General features: G+C 47.5%; 1 protein-coding gene and 1 pseudogene across 1 annotated transcript in view; both read right to left on the bottom strand.

Annotated features, from left to right (window-relative positions):
* The window catches only part of LOC124716739, a 257768-nt gene that overhangs the window by 157658 nt on the left and 82317 nt on the right, over nucleotides 1-17793 (bottom strand). The window lies entirely within an intron of this gene.
* LOC124717402 lies at nucleotides 2613-2730 on the bottom strand (annotated as a pseudogene).

Here is a 17793-nt window from a genome sequence, read left to right on the forward strand (position 1 = left end):
ATGCGACACTCATCGGTGAAGAGAACGTGATGCCAATCCTGAGCGGTCCATTCGGCATGTTGTTGGGCCCATCTGCATCACTCTGCACGGTTTCTTAGTTGCAAAGCTGTACCTCGCCATGGACGTCGGGAGTGAAGTTGTGCATCATGCAGCCTATTGCGCACAGTTTGAGTCGTAACACGACGTCCTGTGGCTGCACGGAAAGCATTATTCAATATGGTGGCGTTGCTGTCAGGATTCCTCCGAGCTATAATCCTTAGGTAGCGGTCATCCACTCCAGTAGTAGGCCTTGGGCGGCCTGAGAGAGGCATGTCATCGACAGTTCCTGTCTCTCTGTATCTCCTCCATGTCCGAACAGCATCGCTTTGGTTCACCCCGAAACGCCTGGACACTTCCCTTGTTGAGACCCCTTCCTGGCACAAATGCGGACGCGATCGAACCACGGTATTGACCGTCTAGACATGGATGAATTTCAGATAGCCGTGTACCTCCTTCGTTGTGAAATGACTGGAACTGATCGGCTGTCGGACCCCCTCCGTCTAATAGGCGCTGCTTGTGCATGTTTGTTTACATGTTTGGCGGGTTTAGTGACATCTCTGAACAGTCAAAGGGACTGTGTCCGTGATACTATATTCACAGCCAATGACTATCTTCAGGAGTTCTGGGAACTGGGGTGATGCAAAACTTTTTTGATGTATGTATGAGCATATCTCCACGATCTGTTTTCTCTATCCTGGATGCCTTTGTCTCTCAACATTGGTTTTCGCTGTTAAATCTGTGCAATAAATCATCTCTGGTAACTTCTGACGTCAATAGCCAAAGCCAACGGATTGTATCCTACTCTTCAGTATACTAGCTTTAAACGCGCTAGTAGATCCTACGACGTCATGTTAGAACTCGCCATCATCGTATGCTCGGAGAATCGACTCGGTAGCATCCACTCCGTCCATTTAAATGAAACCTCATCACCTTAGTCTGCGGACTCGCAGCATTGCCCACTACATACGTAACTGTTGGGCACAACAACTACTGTTTACCAGTTCACTGTTTATAAGTTTGATCCATAAGAGGAAAAATTTCGATGTTACAATCCACTTTTGAGATGGAATAGAAAGATAATGGTTGCATTTTTCTTTAATAAATTTATGGAAGTCTCATACGTATACACTGAAGCGCCAAACTGGCGCACCTGGCTAATATTGTGTAGGGCCCCCGCGAGCACGCAGAAGTGCCGCGACTCGACTAATGTCTGAAGGATTGCTGGAGGGAATGGAGGGAATTGGCACCATCAATCCTGCAGGGCTGTCCATACATCCGTAAGAGTACGATGGGGTGGAAATCTGTTCCAAACAGCACGTTGCAAGCCATCCCAGATATGCTCAATAATGTTCATAATTGCGGAGTTTGGTGGCCAGCGAAAGTATTTAAACTCAGAAGAGCGTTCCTGGAGCCACTCTGCCATCGATTGCTCACTAAACACTTCTACCGATTGCAATATTCAGTTCTAACCGTTGAGTCCTGATCTCAAAGTCAGAATGCCCATCAGAACTGTGGTGCCACCGCCAGACACCACACTTGCTAGGTGGTAGCTTAAATCGGCCGCGGTCCATTTAGTACATGTCGGACCCGCGTGTCGCCACTGTGTGATCGCAGACCGAGCGCCACCACAAGGCAGGTCTCGAGATACGGAAGAGCACTCGCCCCAGTTGTACGGACGACATTGCTAGCGACTACACTGACGAGCCTTTCTCTCATTTGCCGAGAGACAGTTAGAATAGCCTTCAGCTAAGTCCATGGCTACGACCTAGCAAGGCGCCATTAGCCTTACATAGTTTGAAAGTTATCATATGAAATGTCTCATCAAGAATGCTGTATTCATCAAAGAATAAAAGATAAGTATTCGAGGAGCTGCATACTTTTCTTATGAGAATTCACTACTTATTCTGTTCCAGAATTCACGCCCGTCTGCGTTAGATTTCGGCCTCCTCTATCTACAAGGTGTTGGAACATTTGCCAACACATCAAGAACAACGTGGCAAATGATTTGACGTGGGGCATGGCACAAGGCTCACATCCAGCTTGTAACTTCAGACAGAACAGACAGTCGCCCTAGTTATGGTATTCTGGTCATGGAAAACGACATATTTATTACCTGCCGTCCGCAGCTCGTGGTCGTGTAGTAGCGTTCTAGCTTCCCGCGCCCGGGTTCGATTCCCGGCGGGGTCAGGGATTTTCTCTGCCTCGTGATGACTGGGTGTCGTGTGATGTCCTTAGGTTAGTTAGGTTTAAGTATTTCTAAGTTCTAGGGGACTGATGACCATAGTGCTCAGAGCCATTTGAACCATATTAGCTGCCCAAGATAGTGCCCACTAGTTGCTGACTTCAGAAAATTAAACTAAACTCCTCCCGAACAGGCCATGAAGGCCCACCGGTACCGACCGGCCGCCATGTCATCCTCAGCCCACAGACGTCACTAGATGCGGATATGGAGGGGCGTGTGGTCAGTCAGCACACCGCTCTCCCGGCCGTATGTCAGTTTCCGAGACCGGAGCCGCTACTTCTCAATCAAGTAGCTCCTCAGTTTGCCTCACAAGGGCTGAGTGCATCCCGTTTGTCAACAGCGCTCGGCAGACCGGATGGTCACCCATCCAAGTCCTAGCCCAGCCCGACAGCGCTTAACTTCGGTGATCTGACGGGAACCGGTGTTACCACTGCGGCAAGGCCGTTGGCGCTGACTTCAGACATAGCGTTAAAAATTCAAAAACACCGAATAGACATGAACGCAAATGGGAGGCAGGGCCAGGGAGACTATTAAGTCCCCACCATACGGACAGAGGTGTGATACACTGCAGACTGTTGAAAAAGATCCGAGCATACGCACATACGTGAGTGGATCAAAACATTTCTAAGCAATAGTACTTATTACGTTTTCCTGGATTGCGAGTCTGTATAATGGGCATAGGCACGGTGAGAAATTGCACAGCAAAGTGTGGTAGGTCCAGTCTTGTTCTGTACAAACTTAAATTATTTGACAGATAGGGTGAGCAGCAAGCTGGGGTTGTTTTCTGATGAAAGTATCGTCGTTGAGTGACTAAGGGGATACTGGATGGCGTGAATAGATGCTGCGACTGAAGTTTGCTTCCTCTAACTGTGGGTAAAATTAAGTTTATACAGAGAAGTAGGAAAAGCAATCTATAATGTTCGAATACAGTGTTACTGGTGCGCTGCTTGTAACAGTCCTTTCGATTAAAAAGGCGAAATGTTTCCAAGCGACATGAAATGGAACGCAGAATCTTGGGAAACTGTAGCTCATGTATAAAAGCGATCGCATACAGAACACTAGTGCGATCCATTCTTAAGTAATGCTTGAATGTTTTGGATCGGATTAAAAGAAGATATCGAAGCAAATCTGGGGCGTGCTGCTAGATTTGTTGCCGATATATTCGATGAAGACGCGACTATTACGGGCATTCTTCGTAAACTCAAATGGAAACTGTGAAGCGGCCATTGGGATATTACTACACTGAGATGTTAATTCACTGAATATGTGACCGTGAATTTATCAGACGACCCGACGCTGAGCTACAACTAAATTTCAATATGCGCGATAATACACTCCTGGAAATGGAAAAAAGAACACATTGACACCGGTGTGTCAGACCCACCATACTTGCTCCGGACACTGCGAGAGGGCTGTACAAGCAATGATCACACGCACGGCACAGCGGACACACCAGGAACCGCGGTGTTGGCCGTCGAATGGCGCTAGCTGCGCAGCATTTGTGCACCGCCGCCGTCAGTGTCAGCCAGTTTGCCGTGGCATACGGAGCTCCATCGCAGTCTTTAACACTGGTAGCATGCCGCGACAGCGTGGACGTGAACCGTATGTGCAGTTGACGGACTTTGAGCGAGGGCGTATAGTGGGCATGCGGGAGGCCGGGTGGACGTACCGCCGAATTGCTCAACACGTGGGGCGTGAGGTCTCCACAGTACATCGATGTTGTCGCCAGTGGTCGGCGGAAGGTGCACGTGCCCGTCGACCTGGGACCGGACCGCAGCGATGCACGGATGCACGCCAAGACCGTAGGATCCTACGCAGTGCCGTAGGGGACCGCACCGCCACTTCCCAGCAAATTAGGGACACTGTTGCTCCTTGGGTATCGGCGAGGACCATTCGCAACCGTCTCCATGAAGCTGGGCTACGGTCCCGCACACCGTTGGCCGCCTTCCGCTCACGCCCCTACATCGTGCAGCCCGCCTCCAGTGGTGTCGCGACAGGCGTGAATGGAGGGACGAATGGAGACGTGTCGTCTTCAGTAATGAGAGTCGCTCCTGCCTTGGTGCCAATGATGGTCGTATGCGTGTTTGGCGCCGTGCAGGTGAGCGCCACAATCAGGACTGCATACGACCGAGGCACACAGGGCCAACACCCGGCATCATGGTGTGGGGAGCGATCTCCTACACTGGCCGTACACCACTGGTGATCGTCGAGGGGACACTGAATAGTGCACGGTACATCCAAACCGTCATCGAACCCATCGTTCTACCATTCCTAGACCGGGAAGGGAACTTGCTGTTCCAACAGGACAATGCACGTCCGCATGTATCCCGTGCCACCCAACGTGCTCTAGAAGGTGTAAGTCAACTACCCTGGCCAGCAAGATCTCCGGATCTGTTCCCCATTGAGCATGTTTGGGACTGGATGAAGCGTCGTCTCACGCGGTCTGCACGTCCAGCACGAACGCTGGTCCAACTGAGGCGCCAGGTGGAAATGGCATGGCAAGCCGTTCCACAGGACTACATCCAGCATCTCTACGATCGTCTCCATGGGAGAATAGCAGCCTGCATTGCTGCGAAAGGTGGATATACACTGTACTAGTGCCGACATTGTGCATGCTCTGTTGCCTGTGTCTATGTGCCTGTGGTTCTGTCAGTGTGATCATGTGATGTATCTGACCCCAGGAATGTGTCAATAAAGTTTCCCCTTCCTGGGACAATGAATTCACGGTGTTCTTATTTCAATTTCCAGGAGTGTATTAACCTACTTTTATGTACACGTACTGACGACCACTAATTAGAATGAAACAATCGAGATATGACAAATGGAAGGTAGACATTGAGTAGCTAACGATGCATACAATACATCACTGAATCACGTAATAATCTAGTAAAGTAATAATCGCCGTAATTATCCACAATATACTGCACTCACATTAAAAGACTATTCCTGGACTACGCAATATAATAGTCATACTGATAAATATAGCCCACTTAGTACACTGAATAATTTACTGCGATGACAGAAACGGCAGTGTCAAAATAACTCGTAATGAAGTGTTGTGAAAATAGTTGTCAAAATAGTTAAATAAATACGCTTTGTGTTCAGAATGTGGACCTAAAACGTTAGTGAGGACCTGCACTTTACCAGCTGTTATCATTAACTGGATTGCTGCTGTGCCGTCGCTGTGCAGTGGCAGAAAAACTCGTTTCGTAGTATCTCAACATAAAGTCACTTTAGAAATGTTCTACCTTACGCGCGATCATCTCAGAAGGTTCACAACAGGAGACCGGTCACACGCCATCGCCACTAGGAACAGCCTGCCAGAGTACTGCTCCGAAAGTTGTTACAAAAAAAGAAATGCCTAACTGGTACAGCTCTCCTACAAATACACTAAATATTCCATATACTTTGTTTCTTGTTACCGCACTGTCTGCTTTTCAGTATAGTTCAACTTTTGAAATAAGTAAAGTGCTCAGTCAGAAATTTTTGTGGAGTGGCAAGACAGCCAATCCACTAGGACGTGAGGCCGAAGGGTACGCGTTTAAGCTCACGCAGGATGGCGTGAGGTCTGGAACAGGACAAGGTCTTTATAGTAGCAAAAATAGTACGTAGCTGCTGGAATACATAACTTTAATCCATAATTGGTGAACATCGGTCTGACGGTACATGCATCACAAGATAAATAGCAATTGATAATGGCGCCTTGCTAGGTCGTAGCAAATGACGTAGCTGAAGGCTATGCTAACTATCGTCTCGGCTAATGAGAGCGTAATTTGTCAGTGAACCATCGCTAGCAAAGTCGGCTGTACAACTGGGGCGAGTGCTAGGACGTCTCTCTAGACCTGCCGTGTGGCGGCGCTCGGTCTGCAATCACTGACAGTGGCGACACGCGGATCCGACGTATACTAATGGACCGCGGCCGATTTAAAGGCTACCACCTAGCAAGTGTGGTGTCTGGCGGTGACACCACAGAAATGACAATATTTATGCAAGCAGTTTCTTGTGCTACTAAGAGATAGCGTTGTTAGTAGCGGTCTCAGAACATTGGTGCATATTTTGAAATATTCCACATCGGATTAGGAATTGAAATGAGTAAACTCACAAATAAAAATTATGCTGCTTTTCTATGTTTGGTAAGTGAGTGACTTTAAGTGTATATTACTGTCTTGAGATAGCTGCAGAAATTTCAAGTTGGGAAAGGAGCTATCTGCAACGGGGGCAAGAGAACTGGGGGGGGGGGGGGGGGACAAAAGACTTCTGATGCAATTGTGAGAGACGAGAAAGACGCCTACTGGCAGAGTATTCGTGACTTTAAAAGAAACAATTACTTGTATTAAAAACAAATGCGAGAGTTAATTTAAATGCTATTCAATTGCTTTTCGACAGTGACGTCACAGCGCGAATATCAATGCGTCAAATCGCAACATACGTTTACATACAGGGTGTTTATAAATGAATATCGGGGTTTCAACGGTTTATAATATTTATTATATTAAACATACAGTTATAAATGATATGTCAAATGAAAGAGCAACTCAAACAGTTTTAACAAGAACCTTATAGACGTTCAATATGAGGACCATTTGACACACGGCACACGTAAAATCTGTGGTGTCACCGCCAGACACCACACTTGCTGGGTGGTAGTTTTAAATCGGCCGCGGTCCATTAGTACATGTCGGACCCGCGTGTCGCCACTGTGTGATCGCAGACCGAGCGCCACCACAAGGCAGGTCTCTAGATACGGACTAGCACTCGCCCCAGTTGTACGGACGAAGTAGCTAGCGATGCACACTGTCGAAGCCTCGCTCATTTGCAGAGCAGATAGTTAGAATAGCCTTCAGCTAAGTCAATGGCTACGACCTAGCAAGGCGCCATTAGTAACATTGCATGTATCTAAAGAGTCTCACTTGTATCGCCACAATCTCCAGATGTACCAAAAGGATGGATTAAAGTTAAGTATTCCAGAAGCTACGTACTTTTCTTTATAGCATTCATTACGTATCCTGTTTCAGACCTCACGCCATCCTGCTTTAGCTTAGCGCGTGCCTTTCGGCTTCCTCTCATTGTGTCTAGGCTGTCTTGTCTAGACACAACAAAATCTATAGCCGAGTTCTTCCCAAAAGTTGATAGTGTGTCTTCAGTGATTGTAGCAACAGCTGCTCCAATCCGCTTTCTTAATTCAGGAAGGACTGCTGGAAGCGGAGGCACGTACGCACGATCCTTGATGAAGCCTCAAAGGAGAATCGCATGGCGTTAGGTCGGGTGAACGTGGAGGCCGTGCAAAGCAAGCCCTGTCACCGGGCTATCCAGCACTTGCATACAGTGAAGTTCAACCAATCGTGTACTGCGCTATGCCAGTGAGGTGGCACACACAACTGCTTGAGTTACTCTTTCATTTGACATATCATTTATAACTAAGTTTAATGTAACAAAGCGTTTAAACCTCGATATTCATTTATAAACACCCTGTACAAGTTTACACACCCACGGTAGTGAAGTTGACGAGGCACCGCTGAAGTCGAGAAGTGTTTGAGTATATTATAAAGATGTGCTAATTAGATGATAAAAGGGTACTGCGTTACTTGTGAGACAATACTGGTTGAAAAAAATGACGCAACGAAAAGCATTGCGCTGTCGAACTTCTAATATAAACCAAATAGCGAATTTTGTAATTTGAGCAGGAGCTCTCGTAACACCGTAATTTTAGCCTAAAAATCGTGATAATCACGGAGAAATAATCCCTGGAGAGAAGGCATCGTTTTTTTCGTGGAACGCTACAGGTAAAATTTAGAGAACCAGCATCTGCTGCAGAGTGCAGAACGATTTTTATGCCACCAACGTACATCTTGTATAAGGAGAGTCAAGACAAGGTTAAAGAAATCAGTGCTCATACCGGGCTGTAGAGACAGTCCTTTTACCTCGATCCATTTACGAGTGGCACAGGAAAGGGGATGCCTAGCAGTGGTAGAAAGTACCCTGCGCCATGCACGGTGTGGTAGCTTTTAGAGTATGTATACAGATGTAGGTACACTGGACGGTATATAGCCCTTGCTGTCCTGACCTGCGTCGACACAAAGGGTGTTCGCTTTGTTGTCCTGACCAGCGCGCTCTCCACATCCCTCAGCCACTGGAAACATCTGGTCATTGTTACGAGTCACCATGACTGACGACTTTTGGCACAGAGGTAAAGCACTGTGGAATGTAATGTATTGCGAATACATAGAAAGAAGGATCCTTTATTGTATGATTATATGATAGCGGAACAAACACTGGTAGCAGTTACTTCTGTAAAATATCTGGGAGTATGCGTGCGGAACGATTTGAAGTGGAATGATCATATAAAATTAATTGTTGGTAAGGCGGGTACCAGGTTGAGATTCATTGGGAGAGTCCTTAGAAAATGTAGTCCATCAACAAAGGAGGTGGCTTACGAAACACTCGTTCGACCTACACTTGAGTATTGCTCATCAGTGTGGGATCCGTACCAGATCGGGTTGACGGAGGAGATAGAGAAGATCCAAAGAAGAGGGGCGCGTTTCGTCACAGGGTTATTTGGTAACCGTGATAGCGTTACGGAGATGTTTAACAAACTCAAGTGGCAGACTCTGCAAGAGAGGCGCTCTGCATCGCGGTGTAGCTTGCTCGCTATGTTTCGAGAGGGTGCGTTTCTGGATGAGGTATCGAATATATTGCTTCCCCCTACTTATACCTCCCGAGGAGATCACGAATGTAAAATTAGAGAGATTAGAGCGCGCACGGAGGCTTTCAGACAGTCGTTCTTCCCGCGAACCATACGCGACTGGAACAGGAAAGGGAGGTAATGACAGTGACACGTAAAGTGCCCTCCGCCACACACCGTTGGGTGGCTTGCGGAGTATAAATGTAGATGTAGATGTAGAATGTCGTATCCATATCTGTCATCCAACAGGATCTATCTGCTACATTTCACACCTTTTACACCAACAAATCACAGACAAAGGTCATCGTATTCTTCCTACTGCACTATAACAGGGCAGCGATTCTGCGTGGCAGTGATCCAACAAGTACTGGTAGGTTTCAGGAGATATGTGGTACTGTAAGTCTACGCACAGGTCACACAATTCCGTGAACTGGGTTTACGGGATCGTAGATGACGCCCGATAGCTTCCCGGGTGTGTACCACTGGGTTCAGATCACGCAAGTCTGGTGGCCGTGACGTCAATGTGAGTTCATTATCACGCACTTCAAACTACAGGTAGTACGATCCTGGCTTTGTCATACGGCCAGTTACCCTGTTGGAAATTCCTATCGCCATTGGGAAAGATATCAGTGATGAAGGGATGCAGGTAGTCGGCAACGTTGTTCACGTGGTCTACACCTGGCAAGGCGTCTTCGATTATTATCACAGAGCCCATGAAATTCCAGGCGAATGTTCCCCATAGCGTAATACTGCTCCACCAGCATGCATCTGTGGTATAGTATACGCTTCCAGCAGCCGTTCGCCTGGATAACGGCATATCCGGACACCAGGACGAGTGACATGGAGCAACACTGGGCCCGCATTCTGCAGGACGACAGTTCAACCCCCCGTCCAGCCATCCCGATTTAGCTTTTCCGTGATTTCCCTAAATCGCTTCAGGCAAATGCCGGAATGGCTCCTTCGAAAGGGCACAGCCAACTTCATTCCCCATCCTTCTCTAATCCAATGGGACTGATGACCTCGCTGTTTGGTCTCCTCGCCCAAGACAACCTACCAACAGTATAAACTACCAGTACGTAATATTTCATTATTAGCTACCCTTCCACTGCAGTCTTAATGGCTACCAGTGTGATTCGAATACACTGCTAACACACAGATGACGGCCCGCATCTCGTGGTCGTGCGGTAGCGTTCTCGCTTCCCACGCCCGGGTTCCCGGGTTCGATTCCCGGCGGGGTCAGGGATTTTCTCTGCCTCGTGATGGCTGGGTGTTGTGTGCTGTCCTTAGGTTAGTTCGGTTTAATTAGTTCTAAGTTCTAGGGGACTGATGACCATAGATGTTAAGTCCCATAGTGCTCAGAGCCATTTTGAACCACAGATGACGACTCGGAGTGGTTCTTCAAACTCTCTGAGACTCAAGGCAGACCAGATAGGCTGATCACCTCCATAGATTCGTTATGGATGCAGCACACGGGGGCAGATTGGTGTTGGCATTTGAATCTGACCCGTGGTCCATACCGCCGTCTCCACAGGAACTACTCATTGTTTAAAGGGTCCAAAGTTCCGGAGCCACTGTGGTAGCGCGAGCCAACGAAACTCGCAACAGTTCTTCCTCGAAACCAGGCGCGTTTATTATCAACACGCTATATCTCGGAGGTAAGTTCGCGTGCAGATGGAGCCCCAACCGACATACTCGTACATCGTCGCTGATAGCTCCACTGTCTCCTCTTATCACATGCGAGGCCAGGGCGGCGGCAGGTATACCCCAACAAGGCGACAGGGCAACGTCCACCAAAAAATGTATGGCCTCTAAGCACACCTCTCGGGAAGACTACGTCATATACGAAGGGAGTTCAGTAAGTAATGTAACACATTCTTTTCCGAAAGCAAGTTGGTTTTATTGAGGATTCCAGTACATCATCTCAATCCCCATTCTTTTTGCTACAAATCCATTTTTTCCAACATAATCTCCATTCAACGCGACAGCCGTACACCATCTTAGTGGGACGGCCTGTATGTCCGCATGGTGCCGCTCTACTGGTCAACGCCAAAGCCTTGCTGCATCAACAACCTCCCGATCATATACGAGGGTCACTCCAAAAGAAATGCACACTATTTTTGTAAAAATACAGTTTTCATTCTGCATCTGTAAAAGTTTTACAGTGTGTAGATACATCCTTTCCGCTTGTTTTCAAACTTAATTCATCCTGTTCCCGTGAGTGGCGCCGTCACAGCATGTCTTCAAGATGGCTGCTACACTTGACGTTCGTCAGAAGCAATGTGTTGTCATAGAATTCCTGTGCTGTGAAAACGAGACAGTGGGAAATATCCACAAGAGGTCGAAAAAGGTGTATGGAGATGCTGCTGTCGATCTCAGTACAGTTAGTCGGTGGGCAAGCAGGTTAGGTTATGAAAGCGGGCACGGAAATATTGAGGATTGTCCTCGCAGCGGCAGGCCTCGTACTGCTCACACTCCAGACAATGTGCAGAGTGTTAACGAATTGGAGACTGTTGACAGACGCATCACAGTGAACGAATTGTCGCGCTACGTTGGGATAGGGGAAGGGAGTGTTTGCAGAATACTGAAGATGTTGGCGTTAAAAAAGGTTTGTGCCAGATGGGTTCCCAGGACGTTGACAGTAGCTCACAAAGAAACAAGAAGAACGGAATGCAGTGAACTTTTGGAACAGTATGAGAATGGTGGAGATGAATTTCTTGGAAGAATTGTGACAGGTGATGAAACATCATTTTTCACCAGAGACGAAGAGGTAGTCAATGGAGTGGCATCATGCAAATTCACCCAGGAAAAAAAATATTCAAAACCACACCTTCTGCTGGAAAAGTTATGGTTTTCGGTGTTTTTCGATTCTGAAGGACTCTTTCTTGTGGACATCATACCAAGTGGAACCACCATGACACTGAAGAAACTTTGAGTTCGACTGGGTCATGTTCGACCACATCGGCAAAAGCAGGGTGTTTCGCTGTTGCACGACATTGCACGGCCACATGTCAGTCACAAAACCATGGAAGCGATTACAAAACTCGGATGGACAACACTGAAACACTCGCCTTACAGTCCTGAACTGGCTCCATATGACTATCATCTCTTTGGGAAACTGAAAGACTCTCTTCGTGGAACAAGGTTTTAAGATGATGACTCCCTCGTGCACGCTGCCAAACAGTGGCTCCAACTGGTTGGTCCAGAATTTTACCGTGCGGGTACACAGGCGTTGGTTCCAAGATGGCATAAGGCAGTTGAGAGGGATGGAAATTATGTGGAGAAATGAAAGTATTGTTCCTAAAGGATGTATCTAAACACTGTAAAACTTTCAAACATGTAGAATAAAAGATGCATTTAAAAAAAAAAATTATGTGCATTTCTTTTGGAGTGACCCTCGTATATACTGCTTCCTGCGGAGTGCATCCTTCCTTCATTGGGCCAAACAGATGGAAGTCAATATGTACGAGATCCGGGATGTAGAGTGGATGAGGAAGAACAGTCCAATGAAGTTTTTTGTCAGCTCCTCTCGGGTGGGCAGACTGATGTGAGACCTTACGTTGTCATGGAGAAGGAGAAATTTGTTAGCATTTTTGAGGCGACGATCACGTTGAAATCGTTTCTTCAGTTTCGTGAGGGTAGCACAATACGCTTCAGAGTTGATCGTTGCACCGTAAGGCAGGTCATGAAACCTCAGATTCCCAGAAGGTCGTCGTGATGAGGGTGCAGCTTTGAACTTTTCAAATGGTTCAAATGGTTCTAAGCACTATGGGGCTTAACATTGGAGGTCATGAGTCCCCTAGACTTAGAAACTACTTAAACCTAACGAACCTAAGGACATCACACACATCCATGCCTGAGGCAGGATTCGAACCTGCAACTGTAGCAGCAGCGCGGTTCCGGACTGAAGCGCCTAGAACCGCTCGGCCACAGCGGCCGGCTGGAACTTTTCCTTCGGAGGAGAGGTGGTATGGCGCCGCTCCACGGATTGCTGCCTTGTTTCCGGTTAGAAGTGGTGAACCTAAGTTTCATCGTCTGTAACGATGTTCGACAAAAAGTTGTCACGATTAGATTCCGCACAGATGGCTCTTCGTTGCTCTCTATGGTCTTCTGTTTGGGGACAAGGAACCGATCTTTGAGAACCTCAACTGGAGGACGAGTATGTCAGCAATACCAACAGAGATGTCCAGTTGTGGAGCGAGGTGTTTGATTGTGATCCGCCTGTCACCTCGAATAAGAGTGTCCGCACGTTCCAACACTGCAGGAGTCACAGCTGTGTGCGGCCCGTCTATTCGCGGCAGATCAGACAGGCTTGCGGGACCTTGGTGCGAGGACGACAGACGCATCGCCCAACGACTCACCGTGCTTTTGTTCACTGCCAGGTCTCCACAGACATTCAGCAAGTGCCTATGAATTATGCGATGCTCGGGTTCCCCCTCAAATGCAATTCAATGACATCTCTCTGCCTGGAACGTACATGGTAAAGGCGCCATTCTGAAGGCTACATATAGCCCCGCAATCCATCGGGACTTAAAGAAACTATAGGGGCTGAAGCGGGATTATTCCACGATGTCACACAAGAAATTCCGCATTTTTTCAACCGAAAGTGCTCAAGGAAAAAAGGTGTTGCGTTACTTATTGAACGGCCGCTGTATAGTGGCATAGATACACTAGTAAGCTACAACTTTATGGTCACTGCCCAACGCCCGACTGATTGGTGGCTTGTCGTACTGCGGACACGTCATGCGGTAATTCATACATTCTATACAAATGAATGTATGTACGTACCATGTCACCTACCGAACAAATGCCCTGATTAGAACCAAAAAGGGTGCACATATACTCTCTGGAAAGAAGCGCTGCGGGGATCAGAACCATCTACCTATCAAAGACGTTAGAGTGGAGACGAAAAAGAAGTGCAACCCACGACGTGCAGATACTCAGACTATATTCGTTCAGTACCTTAGAACGAGAGCACTTATCCATTTGTAACAAATTTCACATGTAATTAGAGCTCCATACTTAACAATCATATGCAACCCGGCGCTCGACGAAAGATACGTACCCAAAGCCTGGAAACTTGCACAGGGCACACCAATATTCAAGAGAGGCAATAGGACTAATCCACTACATTACAGGCCCACAGCATTAACGTCGACATGGAGCAGGATTTTGGAACATATATGGTGTTCGAAGATTATGAATTACCTCGCGGAGAATTGACATACACCCAACGTGGATTTAGAAAGCTTCGTTCTTATGAAACGGAACTAGCTTCTAACGCACACGAAATGTAGAGTGTTATTAATAAGGTATTTCAAACTGATTCCGTATTTCTACATTTCCAGAAGGCTTTTGACACTGTACGTCACAAGCGGTTTGTAATCAAATTACGTGCTTTGGAATTCGACACAGTTGTGCGGCTGGATTCGTGATTTCCTGTCAAAGAAGTCATAGTTCGTAGTAATTGACGGAAAGTCATCAAGTAAAACAGAAGTGATTTCTGGCGTTCCCTAAGATAGTGTTATAGGCCCTCTGCCGTTCCTTATCTACATAAACGACTTAGGAGTCAATCTGAGCAGCCTTCTTAGGCTGGTTGCAGATGTTGTTGTTTATCGTCTATTAAAGTCATCAGAAGATCAAAACAAACTGCAAAGCTATTTAGAAAAGATATCTGTATAGTGCGAAAAATTGGCAGTTCAGCCTAAATAATGAAAAGTGTGAGGTCTTCCACACGAGTGCTGCAAGGAATCCGTCAGACTTCGGTTACACGATAAATCAGTGAAATCCAAAGGCCGCAAATTCAACTAAAAACCTAGGAATTGCAATCAGGAACAACTTAAATTGGAAAGAACACATAGAAGGTATTGTGGGAAAGACGAAACGTAGACTGCGTCTTATTGGCAAAACAGATAATTTAACAGATCTACTGAAGAGAGTGCCTACACTACGCTTGTCCGTCCTCTTTTGTTGTTGCGCGGGCTGGGACCCTTACCAGATACTATTAACGGAGTACATCGAGATAGCTGAAAGAAGAACAGCACGTGTTGCATTACTGAGAAGTAGGGGACATTGTGCCTAGGACATGATACAGGATTTGGAGTAGACATCATTAAAACAAAGATGTTTCTCGTTGCGGCGGGATGTTCTCACGAAATTTCAACCACCAACTTTTTCCTCCGAATGCGAAAATATTTTGCTGACGACGACCTACATAGAGAGGAACGATCACCATAATAAAATAAGGGAAACCAGAGCTCGCACGGAAAGATATAGGTGATCTTTTTTTTCCAGGGCTCTGTTCGAGAGTGGAATAACAGAATTTGTTGTGAAAGCGTTTCGATGAACCTTCTGCCAGGGACTAAGTGTGATTTGCAGCGTAACCATGTAGATGTGTTGATGCGTAGAAACCTTTACTAAAGTTTTTCTCGTTGACAACAGCCACAAAATAACGAGAGGGAAAAAGTGTACCACTTACTACGTTTTCGCTGTTTATACAGCAAAACTGCCGCATTAGGCATGCAGTTTTAATTTACTACTTTTTTAATACTAACTGTATTAGCGACACATTTCGCAGACTGTGCTCACATGTACCGCTGAATGTACGTACAAGATAATATCATTTTACGACATACAGTTCAGGAGATAAGACGTCGTAAAGATTTGTTTTACCGGCAGTTTTAGTTGTGTGGATATATTTACTGATGAACAGTTGTATTGTATTGTATTTTAACCGGGGACCTAGAAACGACGGAGAGGCTCCATCCCCGCCGCAGCCGCAGTGGTCCACAACCCCACGACAACTACCGCAGTCCACTTCACCCCTCCGTCACCCACACCGAACCCAGGGCCACTGTGCGGTTCGGCCCCTGGTGGACCCCCCAGGGAACGTCTCACACCTCACCAGTGTAACCCCTATGTTCGCGTCGTAGAGTAATGGTGGTGTACGCGTACGTGGAGAACTTGTTTGCGCAGCAATCGCCGACGTAGTGTAACTGAGGCGGAATAAGGGGAACCAGCCCGCATTCGCCGAGGCAGGTGGAAAACCGCCTAAAAACCACCCACAGACTGGCCGGCTCACCGGACCTCGACACAAATCCGCCGGGCGGATTCGTGCCGGGGACCAGGCGCTCCTTCCCGCCCGGAAAGCCCTGCGTTAGGCCGCACGGCCAACCGGGCGGGCTGATGAACAGTTAGTCGACATGCCTTTCGTGTACGGGTTCCCTGAATGCAGTGGAGCCTGGCACAACGGCGCGATGCTCAGATGTTCCCGCAGCGACGGCTACCACAGCGCACTACTTTTCCTTCTGCGGGTAAACTGCACTGTTTTGTAAACCTTCGTCGGCAGTTTTGTAAAGACCTCGTCGCTACTGCTGTGGAGGCCGAGTTGACACAGTTGTTACGGTAGGCCGAGTTTCTGAGTTCTTGAAACGACTTCTGGTGCAGTAGACAGCTAATACAATTTCTCCCTGCCACTATTACACAGCTGTGCCCCAGGGTCAGGTAACAGGATGGATGAACGAAGGTTCTACAACACTCCAACAATTTAGTAACAAAGTCACACAAATGAGAAGGTTTACTTATCTTTGTGACTAGTTGAATAAGGAAGTCTGCAGCACTGCCTGTAATATAACTCAAAAATAATCGCAGTACATAGCAAGTGAAATGTACAACAACTGTCTGTCCGATTCTAAGAGTTCACTGAACGCCATTCCCTCTCTAAGTCAGCCCTGGACGATGATCTGTCACCAAGTGGGCGAGAGCTGCTCTTCTATCTTACGCCGGCCGCGGTGGTCTCGCGGTTCAAGGCGCGCAGTCCAGAACTGCTGCGGTCGCAGGTTCGAATCCTGCCTCGGGCATGGATGTTTGGGATGTCCTTAGGTTAGTTAGGTTTAAGTAGTTCTAAGTTCTAGGGGACTGATGACCACAGCTCGTAAGTCCCATAGTGCTCAGAGCCATTTTCTATCTTCCGAGTAGGCTTCTGACCGTTGTCGTCCGGTCATTGGCGGATTGTACTCGGCCGGCAATTGGCCGAGGCGAAGTCGACATGTTCATTCTTAGCACCGCCAATGGCGCTGGTGGAACTCGTGCAAGTGGCAAGGCTCTGTGGCGCTGGCACCAGCTCGCATCTTTGCGCCTGTGGTGCTTTTGTCCTGGCTGTGTCTTGTTCGGGCGACACAGCAGATTGAATAGCGCCGCGCGGCGTAACTGCGCGGTCTCAGGCGCATTTTCATGGTTCGCGCGGCTCCTCCCTTGAGCACGGGTATCTGTAAGTTACACTACTGGCCGTTAAAATTGCTACACCAACAATAAATGCAGATGACAAACGGGTATTCATTGGACAAATATATTATACTAAAACCGACATGTGATTACATTTTCACGCAATTTGGGTGCATATATCCTGAGAAATCAGTACCCAGAACAACCACCTCTGGCCGTAATAACGGCCTTAATACGCCTCGGCATTGAGTCAAACAGAGCTTGGATGGCGTATACAGGTGCAGCTGCCCATACAGCTTCAACACGATACCACTGTTCATCAAGAGTAGTGACTGGCGTATTGTGACGAGCCAGTTGCTCGGCCACCATTGACCAGACGTTTTCAATGGGTGAGAGATCTGGAGAATGTGCTGACCAGGGCAGCAGTCGAACATTTTCTGTACCCAGAAAGGCCCGTACAGGAGCTGCAACATGCGGTCGTGCATTATCCTGCCGAAATGTAGGGTTTCGCAGGGACCGAATGAAGGGTAGAGCCAGGGCTCGTAACACATCTGAAATGTAACGTCTACTGTTCAAAGTGCCGTCAATGCGAACGAGAGGTGACCGAGAC

The sequence above is a fragment of the Schistocerca piceifrons genome, chromosome 9, assembly GCF_021461385.2.
Source record: "Schistocerca piceifrons isolate TAMUIC-IGC-003096 chromosome 9, iqSchPice1.1, whole genome shotgun sequence".
Lineage (NCBI taxonomy): Eukaryota > Metazoa > Arthropoda > Insecta > Orthoptera > Acrididae > Schistocerca > Schistocerca piceifrons.